This window comes from Oncorhynchus mykiss, chromosome 11 (assembly GCF_057628025.1).
Source record: "Oncorhynchus mykiss isolate SJ-2025 chromosome 11, ASM5762802v1, whole genome shotgun sequence".
Taxonomy (NCBI): Eukaryota; Metazoa; Chordata; class Actinopteri; order Salmoniformes; family Salmonidae; genus Oncorhynchus; species Oncorhynchus mykiss.
The window spans coordinates 49794542-49817344 of record NC_143032.1 but is presented as its reverse complement, the minus strand read 5'-3'; the positions used below and the strand labels follow the sequence as shown (position 1 = coordinate 49817344).

At 44.5% G+C, this 22803-nt stretch overlaps 1 pseudogene; it reads right to left on the bottom strand.

The window, feature by feature from the left end:
* Positions 1 to 1420: 1420 nt before the first annotated feature.
* Positions 1421 to 2947, bottom strand: LOC110535037 (uncharacterized; annotated as a pseudogene).
* Positions 2948 to 22803: the final 19856 nt, after the last annotated feature.

Sequence of the window (22803 nt, the reverse complement as noted above, 5' to 3'; positions counted from 1 at the left end):
AAACAATAACTAAAGCAGGAAGCACCAGTGACTCGGTCAATAAGAAAGTAGTCAGATGAAGCAGATGCTAAGCTTTGCTAGCACAGACTGAAGAAGCCATGGATTACAGGCAACATCCACACTGAGCAAAAGGGTAAAGCTGCTGCTTTCAAGGAGCGGGACTCTAACCCGGAAGCTTATAAGAAATCTCGCTATGCCCTCCGACAAACCATCAAACAGGCAAAGTGTCAATAAAGGACTAAGATTTGAATCATACTACACCGTCTCCAACGCTCGTCGGATGTGGCAGGGATTGCAAACTATTACAGACTACAAAGGGAAGCACAGCCGCGAGCTGCCCAGTGACACGAGCCTACCAGACAAGCTAAATTACTTATATGCTCACTTTGAGGCAAGTAACACTGAAGCAAGTAATGCATGAGAGCATCAGTTGTTCTGGACGACTGTGTGATCACGCTCTCCGTAGCCGATGTGAGTAAGACCTTTAGACAGGTCAACATTCACAAGGCCGCAGGGCCAGATGGATTACCAGGACGTGTGCTCCGAGCATGCATTGACCAACTGGCAAGTATATTAACTGACATTTTCAACCTGTTCCTGAATGAGTCAGGTGGGAAGAGTAGGTAACAGCACATCCGCCACACTGATCCTCAACACGGGGGCCCCTCAGGGGTGCGTGCTCAGTCCTCTCCTGTACTCCCTGTTCACTCATGACTGTATGGCCAGGTACGACTCCAACACCATCATTAAGTTTGCCGATGACACAACAGTGGTAGGCCTGATCATCAACAACGATGAGACGACCTATAGGGAGGAGGTCAGAGACCTGGTTGTGTGGTATCAGGACAACAACCTCTCCCTCAACGTGATCAAAACAAAGGAGATGATTGTGGACTACAGGAAAAGGAGGACCGAGCACATCCCCATTCTCATCGACGGTGCTGTTTTGGAGTAGGTTGAGAGCTTCAAGCTCCTTGGTGTCCCCATCACTAACAAACTATCATGGTCCAAACACACCATGACAGTTGTGAAGAAGGCACTACAAAGCCTATTCCCCCTCAGGAGACTGAAAAGATTTGGCATGAGTCCTCAGATCCTCCAAAGGTTCTACAGCTACACCACCGAGAGCATCCTGACTGGTTGCATCACTTTCTGGTATGGCAAATGCTCGGCCTCCGACCGCAAGACACCACAGAGGGTAGGGCGTACGGCCCAGTACATCACTGGGGCCAAGCTTCCCGCCATCCAGGACCTCTATACCAGGCGGTATCAGAGGAAGGCCCTAAAATACCTCAGCCACCCTAGTCATAGACTATTCACTCTGCTATGGCACGGCAAGCGGTACCGGAGCACCAAGTCTAGGTCCAAGAGGTTTCTTAAAAGCTTCTACCCCCAAGCCATAATACTCCTGAACAGCTAATCAAAGGGCTACCCAGACCCCTCCTTTACGCTGCTGCAAGTCCAGGTAGGTCCTGGTCTTGTCCAGGCTGGTCAAGTGGTGGTGGGCAGACAGCTGGTGAGGGGGGATGTCCTCCGGGAAGACCAGGATGAGGTTGTCCCTGTGCTCCACCAGCAGATTGAAGGTGGACAGTCGCAGCACCAGAGAGCACCAGTTACTGTGGAAGGTAGTGACGACTCACCACACACAGGGTGTGGCGGCTGCCATAGAGGCTGTGATATTGTCCACAATGTCCCTTTCCATCTGGAAGCCCCTGCTATGCAGACAGAGATGCAGGAAGGGAGGCCCCCTCAGCTCCAGGCCCGGCTGCAGCTGCTCCACCAGCCAGCGCTCATCTCTACCACTGTATGACACAAAGGCATCATAGTGGTGGTGCCCTCTGGGGTTGGGCTTCTGCACCGTCTCCCCCAGCCAACCATGGACGCTATGGCAGCATGCCGGCAAGTAGTCCCCAGCCAGCTGATGGAACAGGCCCAGGGAGGTGAAGATGAACAGGACAAAGCCCACATCCAGGGAACTGTGGGCTCATAATTGCAGGTGAGATCAACCTTATTGGGGTGCCAGATGATGTGTCTTCCAGGTGTCTTCACATCTGCAGTGCAGACGAGGTCTTTAAAATCAACAGGCAAATCAGGCTGGTCAGGGGCTCTGGGAAGTCCTCCAACACACTGAACTCCTCTTCGACTTTGATAAACAGCTGCCTGAGGGAGTGCAGGTCTCTGCCTAGTTCCTCCTCTAGAGTGAGGATCTGACAGGATATGAGGTTCAGGCTCTCCAGCCCGGTCAGGTTGCGGAACATGATAGCTAGCCTTAGATGCAGGATGAGGTCCACCCATTTCAGCTTAAGATACCTCAGCTGCACAACTGTATTCAGGTTAGTCTGCCAGAGCATAGACTGTAAGTCAAAACACTCCAGGGAGGGGAACTACTGTGCACCGAAGTGAGATCCACACAGGAGGTGCTCCGCTATGGTTGTGAGGCTGACGACGGACTTGAAGAATGGCCTCCAGCAGTACTGGAATGACACATATTGGGCACGGAGCTGAAGGCCAAGCCTGGTTCTAGGGTACTGTTCCTGCTGATGATGATGTTGAGACAATCAAAAAAGGAGGTAATGTTCTTGTGCATCAATCCCAAAGGGAAGACACCAAATATGAGCATCAGATTTAAAGTCATACACCTCCCACTGGCTGGCTGGATGGTGAATGTCCCTTAAATCTATGTTCTTCAGTGAAGTGAGCTGAATAAGCGCAGAAGCTTCGATGTGTAGGAGTGAGTTTAGTTCCCGTGATAAGATCTCTATGTCGTGCAGGCCAAAGAAAGTGTTCTTTGTAAACTGAGAGATCTTGTAACAACTTAAATCTAGGAACCTCAATTTACCAAGTCCCTTAAATATAAAGTCAGAAATATTAGTAATGTCATTGGATCCTAGACCCAGATGTTCCAGATTTTCAAGCAACAGAACTGCTCTGAGGAGATATTTGTCATGTGAAATCTACTCAAGGAAAGTCTCTTTAGCCATATGATTGGACCCTTATGAGTGTCACAAAGCTCACTGAGCTCAGAGATAACTTCTGTACAATGTGACTGACAAATGGGTGAGATTCTTAAAGAAATGGATCATGCTCAAATTGTCTATAACTTTATCACTATTACAGATGCTGAGGCTGAGCACCTCACTCCCCTGACAATTTCTCATAGCAGACTGAGTAGTTCCCAGTTTTATGGCTACTTATATCAACTTGTATGATTGATAGTTTGAAGTCTCGCAAACATATTAAAAATCAATATTTTTGAACACAAAATTACGCAGTCTGCTGATACCAGACTGCAGAAGTTGTGTCTGTAGCTCATCATTGTCAGGCAAAGAAAGAGATGATGTGTTTTCAAAGAATTTCAATGCTCCTTTTTCTAAACAGTGTACTTTATGGAAGTAAAGAAATCTTGAAGATGATAGAAATAAGGAAGCTCAAGAACAGCTCTGTTTGTGTCAGAACAGTTTTGTTGTCTCAAAATGACTGTCCAATCTGAATTAAAGTCCAGGATCGTCAATGACTATGCTACATAACAAATCAGAGCACGCCTGTGTACAGGTGTTGTCTGTGAGTTGCTTCAGAAGAGGGATCCCTCCCAATGCATTCAGTGGGGTCACAGAAAGCCTGCAGTTCTCAATGGACAATTCCTCAAGATGAATCAGGTCACCGAATGTGGTAGATAGACGTGGGGAATTGTAACACTGTGACACACAGAAAAGATAGTCTCTTTACATGGGACAGCCCTTTGAAGATTCCAGGCAGAATCGTGGGCAGACAGCCTCATATGCGAAAGGTCTCCGGGGTGGAAAATCAAGAGAGCGCTCCAGACTGCATCACAGATCCATTCCTGATCTCGAGACGGAGAGCCTGGTAGTTTGATGAAACAATGGCAAGTCTGAGTTTGAGATCGTGTACATCCCAGCAAACGGCAGTTATTTTGCTGTGAGGGCAGGAACTGCTGTGAATGGACAACCGTTAGTGGATTGTCTTGTCATAGAGTACGCATGTATTACTAAAACCAACTGGAGGAGCCGATGATCCATAGTCCAATAGTCCAAATTGAACAGAGACCAGCCTCTTTTTTCTTGTGAAGTAGACACAGGTCTGCTAGAATGACGTGTTGGTCGTTATGTAGTCTGTTAATATCTCATCCAGTGTAGGTGATCAACAAATTGATGATTGATAATCAGAATGCTCCTCTATCCAATTGGATGAGGCCTGGGAAGGATTGTATGTCCAATGGAATGAAGACCATGGAGTACTTCCACTGCTCTGTCTGCTAACTGAGTTGTAGATATGTTCATCTCCTCTTGATATTTTTACTATATATGGCTTTTGCGTCTCTGCAATCTCTTCTTGGTCTATTTTTTTTAATTAACTCTTAGATACTTTGAGAAAAGCTGTAGGTTAAAGATGAGATTATTCTTAACATATCTTTCTCACTTTCTCGTAGCTTCTACATAATAGGTAGTGGTTTTCAACCCCATTTTCATTATCTCCAGCACAATACCGGTGTCTACATATGTGAAAACGGTGCATTTCTACTTTTTGTAGAAAATAATATTTTGTTAAAAAGTTCAACACGACTAAGATTTTTTTTAAACAGCATAGACCAGCATAGGCAGGTGACTATCCTTCGTTGTGTTTTAGCTGGTGAACAGCCTCCATTGTGACCAGCCTCCATTGGATTAGTTTAGAAAAATGTATGCCACAGTTGGAAGTTTACATACATTTAGGTTTTTCAACTACTCCACACATTTCTTGTTAACAAACTATAGTTTTGGCAAGTTGGTTAGGACTACATTGTGCATGACACAAGTGATTTTTCCAAAAATAGTTTAGAGACATTATTTCAATTATAATTCACTGTATCACAATTCCAGTGGGTCAGAAGTTAACATACACTAAGTTGACTGTGCCTTTAAACAGCTTAGAAAATTAAAATAATTATGTCATGGCTTTAGAAGCTTCTGATAGGCTACTTGACAGCATTCGAGTCAATTGGAGGTGTACCTGTGGATGTATTTCAAGGCCTACCTTCAAACTCAGTGCCTCTTTGCTTGACATCATGGGAAATTCAATAAATCATTCCAGACCTCAGAAAAAAAATTGTAGACCTCCACAAGTCTGGTTCATCCTTGGGAGCCATTTCCAAACGCCTGGAGGTACCATGTTCGTCTCTACAAACAATAGTACTCAAGTATAAACACCAAGGGACCACGCAGCCGTCATACCGCTCAGGAAGGAGACGGGTTCTGTCTCCTAGAGATGAACGTACTTTGGTGCGAAAAGTGCAAATCAATCCCAGAACAACAGCAAAGGACCTCGTGAAGATGCTGGAGGAAACAGGTACAAAAGTATCTATATCCACAGTAAAACGAGTCCTATATCGACATAACCTGAAAGGCCGCTCAGCAAGGAAGAAGCCATTGCTCCGCATCTGCCATAAAAAAAGCCAGGCTACGGTTTGCAGCTACCACATGGGGACAAAGATCGTACTTTTTGGAGAAATGTCCTCTGGTCTGATGAAACAAAAATAGAACTGTGTGGCCATAATGATCATCATTATGTTTGGAGGAAAAAGGGGGAGGTAAGCCGAAGAACACCATCCCAACCGAGAAGCACGAGGTTGGCAGCATCATGTTGTGGGCGTGCTTTGCTGCAGGAGAGAGTGGGAGCACTTCACAAAATAGATGGCATCATGAGGCTGGAAAATTATGTGGATATATTGAAGCAACATCTCAAGACATCAGTCTTGTTAGAGCTTGGTCGCAAATGGATCTTCCAGATGGACAATGACCCCAAGCATACTTCCAAAGTTGTGGAAAAATGGCTTAAGGACAACAAAGTCAAGGTATTGGAGTGGATATCACAAAGCCCTGACCTCAATCCTATAGAACATTTGTGGGCAGAACTCTGTCAGGAGGAATGGGCCAAAATTCACCCAACGTATTGTGGGAAGCTTGTTGAAGGCTACCCAAAATGTTTGACCCAAGTTAAACAATTTAAAGGCAATGCTACTGAATACTAGTTGAGTGTATGTAAACTTTTGACCCACTGGGAATGTGATGAAAAAAATTAATAATGTTCAATAATTAGTGCACTTTGAAATGTAGGTGGGGTCAACGTACCGGTGGGACTCGTAAGCACATTTGGGGGCATGATACAATATATGTGCCTCAACCTCTTGGTTGGCAGCAAGCTGACCTTCCTGCCACACAATCAAGTCAGTGAGCCACAGTAAGTTCCTATGAATTCTACGATAACTATTTGCAGCAAGCTTACATTGTTGCTGAAAATTAAACATGAACTTCCCAGTGACCAACTGCCATTAAGTTACTTTAAAATGCAGTCACCAGTGCAGCTCTTGATTGGCACAAGCTCTTACAAAGATTGTAGAACAGGGAGTTTGACAAATTAGGTACTCAATGATAAAAACACTTTAACTGGTACAACACTACCACTAACGGTTAGCACAAATACAACATATTTTAGACCATGCCCCCAAATATGCTAATTACCCCCCCCCCCCCCCCAGCACATTGCCCCCATCTACTTTTTAAAGTGCAGTGAAAGTAAGGTAAACAACAACAAGTCATTTTTCAACATTAAGACCTTAATTCAACTGCAAAAATACTGTATTTTTTCTGCAACTCAGTAGCTGGTAACTTACTTACCAAATTACAATTACAAGCAATATTAACAAAATAAGCATATCTGAAGTATCCTGTATAACTCTAAAACCTGTCATTGGTTCTACCTGGAACCAGAGGGTTCTTCATGAGACGGTTCTAAATGGAACAAAATAATGTTCCATTACAGGGACTAATTAAAGGGTTCTACGTGTCACCCAAAAGGGTTCCCCCATAGGGACAAATGACAGGGCGCACAATTGGCCCAGCATCATCTGAGTTAGGGGAGGGTGTGGCCAGCTAGGATGTCCTTGTCGCATTGCACTCTAGTGACTTCTTGTGGCAGCTGGGCGTATGCAAGATGACTTCAGGTCGTCAGCTGTATGGTGCTTCCTTCAACACATTGGTGCGGCTGGCTTCTGTGTTAAGCGAGCAGTGCGGCTCGACGTGTTGTTTTTCAGAGGATACATGCCTCTCCCGAGTCCGTACAGGAGTTGCAGCAGTGGGACAAGACTGTAACTACCAACTGGGGGGTAAGGGGTAAAACTTGGGGGGGGGTGGAAAGGCTGGTCACCAGTGAAGGCTGGTCACCAGCAAAAACACATTGAAGGCGAAAACCCTTCTAAAGCTGGTCAGTCAGCAGAACCAGTTAGACCATGCTGATCAGACCAGCTTGACCAGCATCCAACCACACTGACCAGCATGGACCAGCTTGAAATGTATGCTGGTCTATGCTGTTTTTTCCAGAAGGCTATGACATCATCAATTCTTGGTGACCCTCCCTCTGGCTAAAAACATGCTGTAGGTGTTTACTTTGAATTCTACCCTATGATGTTGCAGAGAATAATTAATTCCGATTTTTTTAACCACAGATCAATAAAACACGCTCTTTTCACATATGAAGACACTGGTATGATGCTGGAGATAATATGAGGCCGAAAAGTGGCGGAACTGCCCTGTAACATGCCTCCGTGTCATTTATTTGATCAAATCAACAACTGGTGCAACATAAACATAACATAAAATCCCTGTGATGTGTATAAATAGAGAAAATATTACTCTGTTCCCTCCATGAGAGTGATGTCTGCTTAGACTCTCTAGCCCCTATGAGCCTGAGGTATCTGTAGAATCCTGGCGATGCCCCCAGTGCCCTGTGGTTGGTTCTTCCCTGTATCCTGTGACCTTCAATCCCCCAGTGGTCCTTGGGATGACCTCACCTTGGCCGGGGTGTTGCCCTGTCTGCCACTGTGTCAGATATGTTCCTCTGGCCCGTCCCTGTGGCTTACTGTCAGAGCACCTTCTACTCTACTCTCTGGTTGGATGAGGAAATATGTGCATGTGACAGGTTTGTGTGTGTGTGTGTGTGTGTGTGTGTGTGTGTGTGTGTGTTTGGGTGAGTGCGTACAGTGTGTTTGAGAGTGTGTGTGTGTGTGTAGCATGTTTGGGTTTGTGTGTGTGTGTGTTTGGGTGTGTGTGTACAGTGTGTGTGTACAGTGTGTGTGTGTACAGTGTGTACTGTGTGTGTGTACAGTGTGTACAGTGTGTGTGTACAGTGTGTTTGGGTGTGTGTGTACAGTCTGTGTGTACAGTGTGTGCGTACAGTGTGTGTGTTTGGGTGTGTGTGTACAGTGTGTGTGTGTGTACAGTGTGTGTGTTTGTGTTTGGGTGTGTGTGTACAGTGTGTGTGTGTTTGGGTCTGTGTACAGTGTTTTTGGGTGTGTGTGTGTGTACAGTGTGTGTGTTTGGGGGTGTGTGTACAGTGAGTGTGTGTTTGGGTGTGTGTGTACCTTGTGTGTTTGGGTGTGTGTCTGTTTGGGTGTGTGTGTACAGTGTGTGTGTGTGTACAGTGTGTGTGTGTACAGTGTGTGTTTGGGTGTGTGTGTGTGTGTACAGTGTGTGTGTGTGTGTGTGTACAGTGTATTTGGGTGGGTGTGTACAGTGTGTGTGTACAGTGTGTGTGTACAGTGTGTTTGGCTGTGTACAGTGTGTACAGTGTGTGTGTTTGGGTGTGTGTGTACAGTGAGTGTGTGTTTGGGTGTGTGTGTACAGTGAGTGTGTGTTTGGGTGTGTGTGTGTGTACAGTGAGTGTGTTTGGGTATGTATGTACAGTGTGTGTGTTTGTGTGTTTGGATGTGTGTGTACAGTGTGTGCGTTTGGGTGTGTGTGTACAGTGAGTGTGTGTTTGGGTGTGTGTGTACAGTGAGTGTGTGTTTGGGTGTGTGTGTACAGTGAGTGTGTGTTTGGGTGTGTGTGTACAGTGTGTGTGTTTGGGTGTGTGTGTACAGTGAGTGTGTGTTTGGGTGTGTGTGTACTTGGGTATGTGTGTGTGTGTTTGGGTGTGTGTGTGTACAGTGTGTGTGTTTGGGTGTGGGTGTACAGTGTGTGGGTTTGGGTGTGTGTGTACAGTGTGTGTGTTTGGGTGTGTGTGTACAGTGAGTGTGTGTGTTTGGGTGTGTGTGTGTGTGTGTGTACAGTGAGTGTGTGTTTGGGTGTGTGTGTACAGTGTGTGTGTTTGGGTGTGTGTGTGTACAGTGTGTGAGTGCGCATCCACACACTGATGAAGCAGCACAGATCACCCCTCCTGGCTCTTTTCTTAGACTCCGCCCTCTCCGTGGCCGCCCCGGGCGCTGCTGTCACTTTCCATCATGCCGTGCTCCAATAGTGGGAGCGCTGCGTTGCTGAGGAAGCCATCTCTGTTTGTACGCTTCAGCCTTTACGCTTCTCTTTTCTCTATCCCTATTGTAAATGTTTGTCTTTGCTATTTTCTACAGAGGAAAACAGGCATACAGTTTTGACAAAAACAAACATTTTCTAAAAAGTGGATGTAACTGCACCATCAGGAGCATAGTTCAGAAAATTCATTACATGGGTGATTGTTAGATGATTGCTAATGAACTTGGCAACTTGAAAACGTTTTCATGCCCAGATATGTAATGCTGTCTCTATCTCTTTCCCCCATTCATCTTTCTGCACTGAGGGCTAGTTTGTGTGAAAAAAACAATGTGCTGCCATTTACATGTTAACCCTCGTGTGGTAAATATGATAAGAGCACTGCAAAGCAAAAAAGCTAATTGATACATTTAATTCTCACTCCCATGGGAAAACCCCAGCTGTTTCCAATCAATTATGGTAAATTTGCTATCCATCTATCCATGCAGCCATGCATCCGTCTGTCTTCCATTCATCCCTTTATCCATACTTCCATCCATCCATTCAACCATATACACTATGTGATCCTGTGTGTGGCTGGGAACCCGTCCTCCTGTGCTCTCTCCTGTCTCCTGTCTCCTTGCCCTGGCAGTCAGAGTAGTGTAGACCATCTATATTTTATACAGCATTTTGCAAACAACAGATGAATAAAATATGCTGTAAAAATGGGCATAACCCCTGCATCAGAATATCACCATGGCCTATTTTCTATTTTTTTGAATGGTGAGGTTAATGTGTGTGTGTGTGTGTGAGAAAGAGAGAGAGAGAGAGAGAGAGAGAAAGAGAGAGAGAGAGAGAGTATGTGTGTTTTCGGTGTCACTGGGCTGGTGTTGTGCCTCTGTTTGTGTGTGTATGTGTTTTTGTGTGGTTGTGTATGTGCGTGAGAGAGAGACAGACACTGATATGCTCCACTGCCAGCTCTCTCTGCTGTCCTACACCATTATTATTTCCATAAAGAGGTAGTTATATAATTTGTCCATCCATTAAGGGAAAATAATATGCCACCATAACAAAAGAGAGACATGTAATTACCAGCATGAATAGCACTTCCTATTTTCCTACTGAGAGAGAGGGAAGGAAAGAATGGGAAAGACAGAAAGAGAGAGGCTGAATGAGAAAGAGCATGTGGGAGAGAGATAGAGAGATGGATGAGGGAGAGGATAAGTAAAAATGAGGAAGAGAAGAGCAAGGGAAAAAGGAGTAAGAGATGGTGTGTAGAGCGAGAACCCCTCTCTACCTTTGTGTGAACCTTTGTGTGTGTGTGTACATTTTCGTCACTGCATTTCCAGTCAGGTCACCCGAGATACAAGTCAGGATTCGACGTCCATCCATGCCTGAGGAAGTCGGGAGATGACGGGGAAATTGGCCACTAGGGGTAACAGGGAGCGCTATACCTTCAAGTAGGTTTTGGTTTTGACAGGGCGTGGTGGATGGCTGTGAGCATTTGTCTCTGGTGTCAAAGGTTGCATGTTCGAATCCAGCGATAGAAAGTTGTTTTTGATACTTTTTCTTTTAAGTCAATCCCAAACCTTAAACCTTACCTTAACCATTCGGAGTAAATGCCTAACCTTAAAAAAATGAGTCAATGCCTAAACTTAACCTTAAACACTTCTAAAAAAATAATGATAATTTGACATTCGAAAAACATGGATGAACATTAATTCTGACGTGAGACTGTGAGAGCTAGTTGTAAATATGTGTGTGCATGCGTGTGTTTGCGTGTGTGTGTGTGTGTGTGTGTGTGTGTGTGTGTGTGTGTGTGTGTGTGTGTGTGTGTGTGTGTGTGTGTGTGTGTGTGTGTGTGTGTGTGTGTGTGTGTGTGTGTGTGTGCACCACCTTCAGGTTTATTTCTGTATGTTTTTCATGTTGGTGTATGACCATGGTATAGGAAGCATGGCTGCCCATCATTGTCAGAGGGAGATAAGAGAGAACGTCAGAAAAAGAAATGTAAGGCCATGTTCATTAGGACACACCGTAGCAAAACAGTGTTCAATGGAAAATCAAAATGAATGTTTCTTATTGGACATGTTCAGATCGTACTACTTTGGATCGCTTCCTTCCATTTCCTGCCTAGTGGACAAAGCTTGTGTGGGGGAGAGAAAGAAACATTAAGCATCACTTTTCAATGATTTGGCATATGTTAAATATCTTGTTGAAAGCGTACATTTGGTTTGTTTTGTATACATATCATCCGCGGGCACACGCCTCGAGGGGAATTCTAGGATAGTGAGGTAGTGCAGTGTTGGCTCTATGCTATTATGTATCTGTGTGTGTGTCTGTGTGTGTGTGTTTGTGTTCACAACTTTTATAGGTTTATTCCACTATGCAGTACAGTATATGGGTTCCACCAAAGGTGTTGTTTATGAGCACATGCATGGAAGGGAACATGGCACATATGTGTCAAATAGGTAAGGTAAGGTAAGCAGGGATGGGTGTGCTTGTAAGGAGATATAGGTGAGGAAAATGGCAAAAAAGTGATAACAGTTCTCCCACCTACCTGTACTTGCATACTGACGAACTCTAAGTACACAGAAAATCGAAACAAAGTATTATCTTAACTTTGTATCTCAATTCAAGCACCTTGGTGGTAGAGCGAGATGGCAGCCGTGTTCCCTTCTCAAAGAGTTTTCCGAAGATACAATTGCGATATGGATCCGTTCTCATTTACACGTGACCTTTTCCTCCCTCTATTTGATGGTTAGCGGGATAGTGTGGTTGTGTGCTGGGTGTTAGAGTGGCTTGTTAGCACTGTAATAAAACCGCTGGCTTATTATCTCTAACTAACATGGGGAAAAACGTGTATTAGCTTTAGCTCGAGCAGACTAACGGCGCCTTGCAAATGTGGAGTCACAGATTTGATGTAAACAATAAGCCTATGTGGAGTCTCAGTGAGGAAGCAGGAGGAGAGAGCTGGTGCCTTTTCACTCGAAAAAAAAAACAGATCATGATTATCATGTTGGCAGGATCCGAAAGATTAGACGCATCAATAGTTGATGACTCGCTACAGAGTTGCACTCAATTCCCACGTCCATAAATTACTAAATAAGGACATTTACATCACAGTGCCACAGCAAACTTTTCTCTCGTCTCCCTCTTTTTCTCTCTGGCCGGTTATGTGGGAAAAAGATAATGTCCATCTGACCCTGATGAGGTAACACAACGTATGGAGAGAAAAAAAGAAACAGAGAAAGAAAGAGGTAGAAAGGAATAGAAAGAAGAGGTTCCATCCCCCCTTTCTGTTGCTTTGAGTCAGGGAGCAAGAGCGAGAAAGACATGCTGAAGACGTGAGCACCTATGAAGAAAGGCATCATTAATAGATGCGGCCCGCCGACACACATGAATAATGCAACTTTTAGATTCAAGAAAATTACAAATACAACCCATTGGGAGAGAAAGGAGGGAATCATTACCCACAAACTAGAACCTTTGTAAAAATGCAGCAAACTTTTAATAATTAATCCGCATAAACAAATAACACATGAATAAAGAACACTTATAAAGCCACCCAAAGCCACAGGAGTTACGCAAACTTCCCGCAAAACTTTTAGCATCTGGAGAGAGAGGGTTAAAGGGCTGTATTCAAATTAACACAGTTTGCTAAGTGTTCTCATTATTTTTCCACTTAAACAGTTTGCTGCTTATCAGTTTCCAAACTATTACATTTTACTCAGCCTTTCTCTCGGCCTTTGTCCTTTGCTTTTAGAGGCAAGGTTTTCTGTGAAAAGGTTTGCTTGTCGCAATATCGGCCTCAAAAGCTTCTAACACGGAGATTTCATTGCAAATTGTGAGTACATCAAAATCCATTGCAAATCCATGAACCTTGAACCAGAAGTGAAAATGTGTGATTTGGTTTGATTCTGCATGGAAATGTGTGATATATAATCCAGTACTGGACAGCTGACAATTCGCCTTTTAAAGGCAATTTCCTAGACGTTCGCATAGATCGCATTCACGGAAAATTCTGTGTGTGTCGGCTAAAGCCAAAAATACCATTTACAGTCAAATGCAACGTGCTTCTCTATAATGTGCCTTGGATTGAATCCCTGCCTAATATTTCTCCAGCCCCATCCCCCAGCTTCTAACCAAACAGAGTGATGCACCTGCCCATCAGGGGCTGAAACACAAATTCAGGATTGTGACTTTCAACCTGCCAAGTGACAGAAGAAGGACCCAGAATATTTGTAAAATGTGGAGTAGAGAGTATAATGTCTTAGTGTGCATGTGTGAACACCACCTTGTCACAGTGACACACTGGAAATCAAGGTCATTCATCCACTGCAGTTAACACAGACACATTCACACGCATTTGCACAATGTTAAGATTTGGGTTGTGCGCACACACACACACACAAGCACAAACATATGCTCATGCACACACACACACACACACACACACACACACACACACACACACACACACACACACACACACACACACACACACACACAAAATGAGAAATTGAGATTATGTGTGCTACTGATTGAACTCAGACAATCAGACCTAGAGACGGCCATTAGAGAGGTCTGGGAGAAGTGGGTGGAGATTCTGCCATACCTCCACAACCCTGGGCCTGAAGTAACAGTGGATGAGCAACTGGTTCCATTCAGAGGTGCATTTTTTTTCCGTACGTGTAATGTAAGTGATTTTCACTTAATTTGATTATGTATCACTGTAATATCATTGATTTATGTGATTGTTTTTTGTGACACTGATACTAATTGCTGATAGTAATCTCTTTTGTCAAAAGGTCGCTGTCCTTTTCGGCAGTATATGCCCAGCAAGCCAGCAAAATATGGCATCAAGATATGGGTAGCCTGTGACGCACAATCCAGCTACGCTTGGAAGATGCAAGTCTACACAGGGAAGCCGACCAGTGGAAGCCCGGAGAAGAATCAGTGGATGTGGGTTGTGCTTGATGTGACAGATGGACTGAGGGGGCACAGTTTCACGTGACAATATCTTCTCATCAAAGTTTTCCTTCATCCCCACCACCACTCTAGTTCCTTACCTCCCAAAGAGGAACAAGAATGTGGTCCTCCTGAGCACACTGCACAAACAGCTGAGATCAGTGATTGTGAGGACAGTAAGCCAGCCATCATCCTGGACTACAAACACAACAAAGGAGGCATGGACAACCTGGACAAGGTGATTGAAACTTACAGCTGCAGGAGGATGACTGCCCGCAGGCCCCTGGTCATCTTCCTTAACATCATTGATGTGTCCTCATACAATGCCTTCGTGATATGGAACAAGATCAACCCTACCTGGATGCCTGATAAGCGGAACAATAGGAGGGTGTTCCTGGAGCAGCTGGGAAAGGCACTTGTAACCCCACACATTCAAAGAAGGGAGCGCTTCCCCTGCACAGCAGCCTCTGCAGCGCTTGTGAAAGCTGTTCAGGGGGCTGAATATTGTCCTGATCCACCTGAGGCTGCAGCAGGGGCAGGCAAGAGGAGGAGATTCCAATTCTGCCCCCCAAAGAGGGACTGTAAAACAAATAATATGTGCTGCACATGTGAGAAATACATCTGCAAAGGCCACGTACACACTCTTGTATACTGTCCTACATGTGCTAATTAGAGTTGATTGATTCATGTTCTTCACATTTTTGTTTTGTATCTATTATCTTATTTTATTCTTATTTATTGGTGGGTGGGGGCAATGGTTCAAAAAACTGGGAGAAGACTATTATTTTGTAGTTTCTCATTGTACAGTATATAATAATATATCACTATGTTGCCAAAAAAGTTCAAGACTGTTATTGTTTCCCTTCAATAAAATGCATTCCAAACTACTTTCTGCACATGTCTGCTACTTTCTTATGCTATACAAGTGCTATCTCTTGCTAAAAAAATGTATATTTACACCTATACAGTACCTTTAAACAATAATAATAATAATAATAAACCTCTACTTTAGTAAAGAAAACAATTATGACAGGTGTGTTGTAATAAAAATGAGTGGTGTACACTGATTAAATGCAGTCTTTCTGCATTGTTAAGTGGTAAAACCCAGGTATTCACAAAGTTTGTGATGAATGACAGGTTGTTTCTTCATTCAAAATAGATTTGGGGTTTAGTGAAGGCGGGTCGTTTTTGACCCTTAGGACAAGGGGAGTATACAGAATGTTAAGACTACACAAGAGTTAAGAACACACACACTGACGTACACATAGAGGCAGTGCTGGGGATATGTCGGAATAGGTTAGTGTGGAGGGGGGAGAGTAAAGAGAGAACAGGACACTATCGTTCCCACATAGCACTGCCTTAGGGCTGCTCTGACTGGAAATGAGCAAGAGCAGCCACAGACAGGCAGACAGACAGACAGGCAGACAGACAGGCAGGCAGACAGGCAGGCAGGCAGGCAGGCAGACAGACAGACAGACAGACAGACAGACAGACAGACAGACAGACAGACAGACAGACAGACAGACAGACAGACAGACAGACAGACAGGCAGGCAGATAGGCAGGCAGACAGACAGACAGTACCTGTGTATGTATGTTTACTCCATGAAACCCTTCCATCCCTCCCTAAAAAATCTCCCTCGCCATGGAAATTGGTTGTTATCTTCTCATTATTAACAATGGCACTAGAAACAGTGGGAATTGGCCATCATACTGTATTATCCACACAGATGCATAATAGAATAGAGCCAACACTGCACTACCTCACTATCCTAGAATTCTCCTCGAGGCGTGTGCCCTCGGATGATTTGTAAACAAAACAAATCAAATTTCAACAAGATATTTAACATATGCCACTCAGAATGAATAATTGAAGAGTGATGCTAAATGTTTAATGGTTTGTGATTCCCTCTATGATAGTTGAAAGAGTCGGAGGAAGACAATAGGCCCAGAGAGAGTGAACGCAACATTAACAAAACTTAATGGTAACATTAACTAAACGTAGTGGTAGTGGAACACAGTGCACACAGGATATGCAGGATGTGTCTGTCTCTTTCTCTCTCCTAGTTGGGCTGTGTCCACTGGGCAGAAAACAGAAGAAAGCAATCCGAAGCAGTATGATCTGAACTTGTCCAATAAGAAACATTCACTTTGATTTTCAATTGAACATTGTAGCTGCCTCAGTCAATGTCATGCCATGATTTACGACATGGTCTACAACTATTGCTTGGATTTCATTGGACACTCTTTGCTATTGCTGCCGCTGTCTTGGTCCATGGCCTTGTCCTCTACCACGTCCCCCCCCCCCCCCCTCAAATGAGGCCCACGACCACCTCGTTCAATGAACAAATGATCTTACCTTTATGTGTATTGTATCCAAGCAATTGGAAAAATTGTTAAGAGTTTTGAAAAATGTGCATTTTGATCATCGGTTGTGAGTTTTGTGTCGAGAGTTTTGAAAAATGACATCGGGGTTCTGAAATTTGTGCCAAAGTGATTGTAAAAAAAAACTGTAACTGTCTTTATTTGAACACCTCTATCTACTGTACTGTACAGAGGTACTGGTTCACTTGAGGCAATAAAGCAGTGTTCATAGTGAAAAGGCTCAAACCAGTCAAAACACTGTCATTGGGCACTTTCGTCCAGTAAACTGTACATTTGTGTTTTTATTCATCCTGCAACAATTGTGCACTGATCACCTTGCGCTTAAGAGAGTTAACAACACAATGACACATGCATACCACAGACAGTAGTTTAATGAGGGCTATAATGGGACTCTTCTAACTCACAGCTGGAGGCTATTCTATTAAAATGAAACGATTCATGCTTATCTACGTCTATACTGGGTCCCATTGCTCTTCCCCTCTCTTTCGTTGTTATAACTCTCTCTCCCTCAATCTTTATCTCACTTTGTTTCTCTTTGACTCTAAAGTCGACTCCGGTCGCTGTTTCTTTCACTCGCATGCTGACACTGTTTTCTCTCTCTCTCTCTCTCTCTCTCTCTCTCTCTCTCTCTCTCTCTCTCTCTCTCTCTCTCTCTCTCTCTTCCTCTCTCTCTATCTCTAGGTCTGATTAGAATGGCTGGTAATTCTTTCATTATGGTAACATTTACCAATTACCCATAATTACCTGATACACACTGTATGCTCCCTGACTGGGAAAAACCATTAACCTCTGCCAGAACTCCGGCAGCCTCTCTCTCCGCTTTCCATACTCTGAATATCGGGATGTTCACCCTGTCTGGGAGCGAGCCGGCACTCTGATAGCATGGCAGAACACGAGCGGGAGTCTCCGGTGGGATTTCTATGGAGATCCGGGGTCGTTGGGCTCCTAATTGCTGTGTGCCACAGAGGCCTCGGGAGCCAATCACATGGGCAATCTCCAAAGACGCCGGCCCGGTAATATGTTAACAATACTCCCACCTCTCTCTCCCTCACTTCAACTCTCTTGCTCTCTCTTTGTCTTTCTCTCTCTCTTTATGTCTCTCTCTTCTTCTCTCTCTCTTTCTCTTGACCTCTCTCACTTTATCTTCACCTCTGTCTCTCTCTCTCTTGCCCTCTGTCTCTCTCTCCCTTCAGCTCTCCCTCTCTCTCTCTCTCTCTCTATCTCTCTGTCTCTATTTCTCTCTCTCTTCTTATATCCCTCTCTTTGTCTCTCTCTCTCCTCTCTTTCTCTGTATCTCTCCTAGTGTTCTCTTGCTGTCCCAGCAGTGTGTAATGACCTTGCTTGGGGTAGAGGTGCTGATGAGAGAGAGAGAGAGAGAAAGAGAGAGAGAGAGAGAGACAGAGGCACTGACAGGACAAGACCACTCCTCAGTAGAACAGGGGATATTTGTGTTAGTTGTTGTGTGTATCTATTTGTCCATCTATTTGTCCAACTTCTAACCCTGTACTTATCTGTTGCTGGGTGCTTAAGTGTGTGTGTGTGTGTGTGTGTGTGTATGTGTGTGTGTGTGTGTGTGTGTGTGTGTGTGTGTGTGTGTGTGTGTGTGTGTGTGTGTGTGTGTGTGTATTAGAGACACACCTCAGAGAGCGTGAGAGCGGAGCAGTTGTGGTCAGATAGTGAACACACACGTTAGCTTTGGGTTTCATCCTTGGCTTGTTTGGAGGGAATTTGGCAGCTTGTTCTGTGTGTGTGTGTCTGTGTCTGTGTGTGTGTTTGTGTGGGAGTGTGTGTGTGGTTGTGTTGTATCATACCTCATATCCTTCTCAGGATCTCCAGCTTCAAAAGACTACTTTAAAAGTGTCTCTTTCACATACTCCACAAAGGCATCTCTCTGTGTGAAAACACACACCTCTTTGTGAAGTGATACCGTGCCTTCAGAAAGTATTCTTACCTCTTGACTTATTCCACATTTGAATTCAAAATTGATTAAATAGATGTAATTTTCTCACCCCTCTACACACAATACTCTATGATGACAAAGTGAAAACATGTTTTTTGAAATATGGTGTCAACCTGTGGCTAATGCAATTGTTTGGACATGATTTAGATAGAAATACACATGTCTATACAAGCTCCCACAGTTGACAGTACATGTCAGAGCAGAAACCAAGGAACTGTCTGTAGATCTCCGAGATAGAATTGTGATGAGAGATACATCTGGTGAAAGGTAAAAAATAGTTTTAGAGTGTTGAAAGTTTCAAAGAGCACAGTGGTCTTCATTATTGGGAAATGGAAAAAATATGGAACTACCCAGACTACCTAGAGCTGGCTGTCCGACCTTACTGAGCAACCGGGCAAGAAGGACCTTGGTCAGGGAGGTGGCCAAGAACCCAATGATCCCTCTGACAGAACTACAGAGTTCCTTGGCTGAGATGGGAGAACCTGCCAGAAGCACAACAGTCTCTACAGCACTTCATCAATCTGGGCTTTAAGGGAGAGTGGCCAGGCGGTAGCTATTGCTGAGAAAAAGGCACATGACAGCACGCCTGGAGTTTGCAAAAAGGCAAAAATTGATGAGACAGAAATTGAACTCAGCTCATCACCCGTCTAACACCATCCCTACCATGAAGCATGGTGGTGGCAGCATCATGCTATTGGGATGTTTTTCAGAGGCAGGGACTGGGAGATTGGTAAGGATAGAGGGAACAATGAAGGAAGCCAAATACAGGCAAATCCTTGATGAGAACTTACTTCAGAGTTCAAATGACCTTTCTGTTCCAACAACACAATGAACTCACGCAAACAGTCAAAGCAACACTGGAATAGCTTCAGAACAATCATATGAAAGTCTTTGAGTTGCCCAGCCAAAGCCCAGAATTGAATCCTTTTTGAAAATCTGTGGACTTGGAGATTGCTGTTCACCACCGCTCCCCATCTAACTTTTTTTTTAAAAGATTGGGAAAATATGCAAGGAAAGAACGGGAGAAAATCCCCAAATCCAGATGGGCAACACTGATACAGATACCCGAGACGGCTCAAAGCCGTAATCGCTGCCGAAGGTGCGTCCTCAAAGTATTGACTCAAAGTAGCGAATGCTTATGTAAATTAGATATCTCTGTATTTCATTTGCAATACATTTGCAAACATTTCTAGAAACATGTTGCCACTTGGCCATGATGGAGCATTGTGTGCAGATGGGTGAGATTTGTTATTTATTTGATTCATTCGGGATTTAACGCAACAAAAAGTCAAGCGGTATGAATACTTTCTGAAGGCACTGTATGTCAGTGTGTACGTCTGGCGCAGCAGTAATGGACTCCCTGGGAGAGAAGAGAAAACGAAGAAGACTTGATTTCTTTCAATTCCAGTTCATCTGCTGATGTTGTACCTCAAGCAATAGTTTTGAAGCACACACCCCCACACAGACATCGTGAGACAAACACGCAGGCACAGGCATGCACACACGCACGCACCCACCCACACACAGACACGCACACACACAGACACATGCACACAGACACACACACACACTGATCTCTTTGTCCTCTTATACTGTATGTACAAGACAAGTATACCTAATGTCAGTGACGCTAATGTTAGTTGGAAGCAAGTTACACACGGTCCGTCACTTGCCGCGGGCAGCACTGTGGACATGCCCTGAGCTCTCCTAAAGCAAACACTCAAACACGCTACAAACTCATCTCCACCTTCCTTCTCCATTTTGAGCTAAGTTAACATTTCACACAAGTGAAACTAGGAATCTAAGTAAATACATTTCTTGTCTAATGTTATTCACGTACTTCTTCTTACACTGATCTCTCTGTCCTTTGATGTGTGCAAGACGGTATCACTGATGTCAATGACCCTAATGTTCGTGGAAGCTAGTTACACACGGTCCTATAGTACAGCTGTCAAGCAACTGCTTCAATTGATCCTTCACAAGGTCAAAGCCCCAAACAGATACAGATGATCTAATTCATGATATCTATTTTGATTATAGCGCCATGTTGATAGCTACTGAAATTACGACTTTAAATCAGTTGTCACCTTGGGAGAAAATAATGTTGCATTCAATCATAGTCTAATTGGATCTCAGAAAAAAAATAATTATACATTCATTTTATGATGTGACAATGGTGGCTGAATACAGTAAAACACACACACACGCAACCCCCCACACAACCCCATATACACGCTCCAACGCACATTCACGCACACACACACACACACACACACATACACACACACACACACACACACATGCATGGCAATGTATCTTGTTGGCAAAATGTCATAGACTTATCATGCTGACCAAATGAAGTCAGAGACTTATCATGCTGACCAAATTAATTCAGAGACTTATCATGCTGACCAAATGAAGTCATAGACTTATCATGCTGACCAAATGAAGTCAGAGACTTATCATGCTGACCAAATGAATTCAGAGACTTATCATGCTGACCAAATGAAGTCAGAGACTTATCATGCTGACCAAATGAAGTCAGAGACTTATCATGCTGACCAAATGAAGCCAGAGATGTATCATGCTGACCAAATGAAGCCTGAGACTTATCATGCTGACCAAATGAAGCCAGAGACTTATCATGCCAACAAAATGAAGTCAGAGACTTATCATGCTGACCAAATGAAGTCAGAGACTTATCATGCTGACCAAATGAAGTCAGAGACTTATCATGCTGACCAAATGAATTCAGAGACTTATCATGCTGACCAAATGAAGTCAGAGACTTATCATGCCAACAAAAATGAAGTCAGAGACTCGTCATCCATTATCTTTAATTACTTTACCATGTAGGTGTGAAACAAGGCTCCCCACAGGTGATTCTAAACAGTTATAGAAAGCTACAGAATATAGCTACAAAAAATTTAAATGGGGCTAAACCATATGCTTTCAGGATATTATATATCGATCTTGATAACATAACATAGAATGTGGTCTTGTATTCCTCAGATCAAACAGTCACGATGTCACCATGTCACTGTGGACATGCCCTGAGCTCTCCCTTTTGACCTCGGAGGCAGAACATGTCAGCATGCATTGTTAGAACCCAGGCATGGGCTAGAGGTCATCCCACAGGTCCTCAGGGTCAAGGCATCCTAAGTCTCCTGCTGTGTCTATCCTAAAGGAGGATTTCAACATATTGTTGTGGATGGGCCTCTGGACATCATCGAAAAGACATGAAAATGAATGTGTTTTCTTGACAAGAGAAACCTTTTCTATTACAGCTAAATGAATGAAGAATAGTTGTGTATTACCGAATATACTACTGAATACTTTATGAGTATAAAGCTTTGGCCTTTTCCCTTGTGTGCCCCTGCAGAATGACCATGTAAATCCGATTCATCCTGACATGTGAACTTCAGCGGGTAATAAAAAATGCCTCTTTATCTTCTAAGCAAACATTAGAGCGGGGAAAAATGAATAACTACTAAAACATTACCATAAGAATGGCTCAACTGAGTGCGCCTGTAATGCTAAACTAACATTACAGCATGGTCGGGCAGAGCGGGCAGAGCGGGCAGGGCGGGCAGAGCGGGCAGAGCGGGCAGGGTGGGCAGAGTGTGCAGGGCGGGCAGAGTGGGCAGGGCGGGCAGAGCGGGCAGGGCGGGCAGAGCGGGCAGGGCGGGCAGAGCGGGCAGGGCGGGAAGAGTGGGCAGAGCGGGCAGGGCGGGCCGAGTGGGCAGGGCGGGCAAGGCTGGCAGCAACAGCAACAACACACACTAATGAATGGTTTCACTGCTTAAGAATGTTGTTCCCGTTAGTGTTGAAGACCACGACCGCTTCGCCGTGACGACGAGCAGGAGGAATGCCCCGAGAAGCAGACGATATTGTTCGGCAGCATCCACCCGAGTGCCCACCCCCTGTTTCTTGCCCCTTTACCCCCCCCCCCGACCCCCCTTCCCACCAGGCAAAGCCCATGCAGGCATCCTCTCTCTCTCTCCCAGACCCCCTGGAACCCCCCAGAGCCCCACGGAAGCCCCCAGACCCCCAGTCTCAGGCACAGGCCCCGGCTGACCAGGAGGAGCAGGCCGTTGGTTCCCAGGCCCGGCATGCACTTGTCATGTAAATGAAGAAGTCGCAACCAATTAGAGTAATTGCAGCGCATCGCCTTGTCTTCACTACAGTCGTGAGTCGAGGAAAGAGAGTGAGGTGG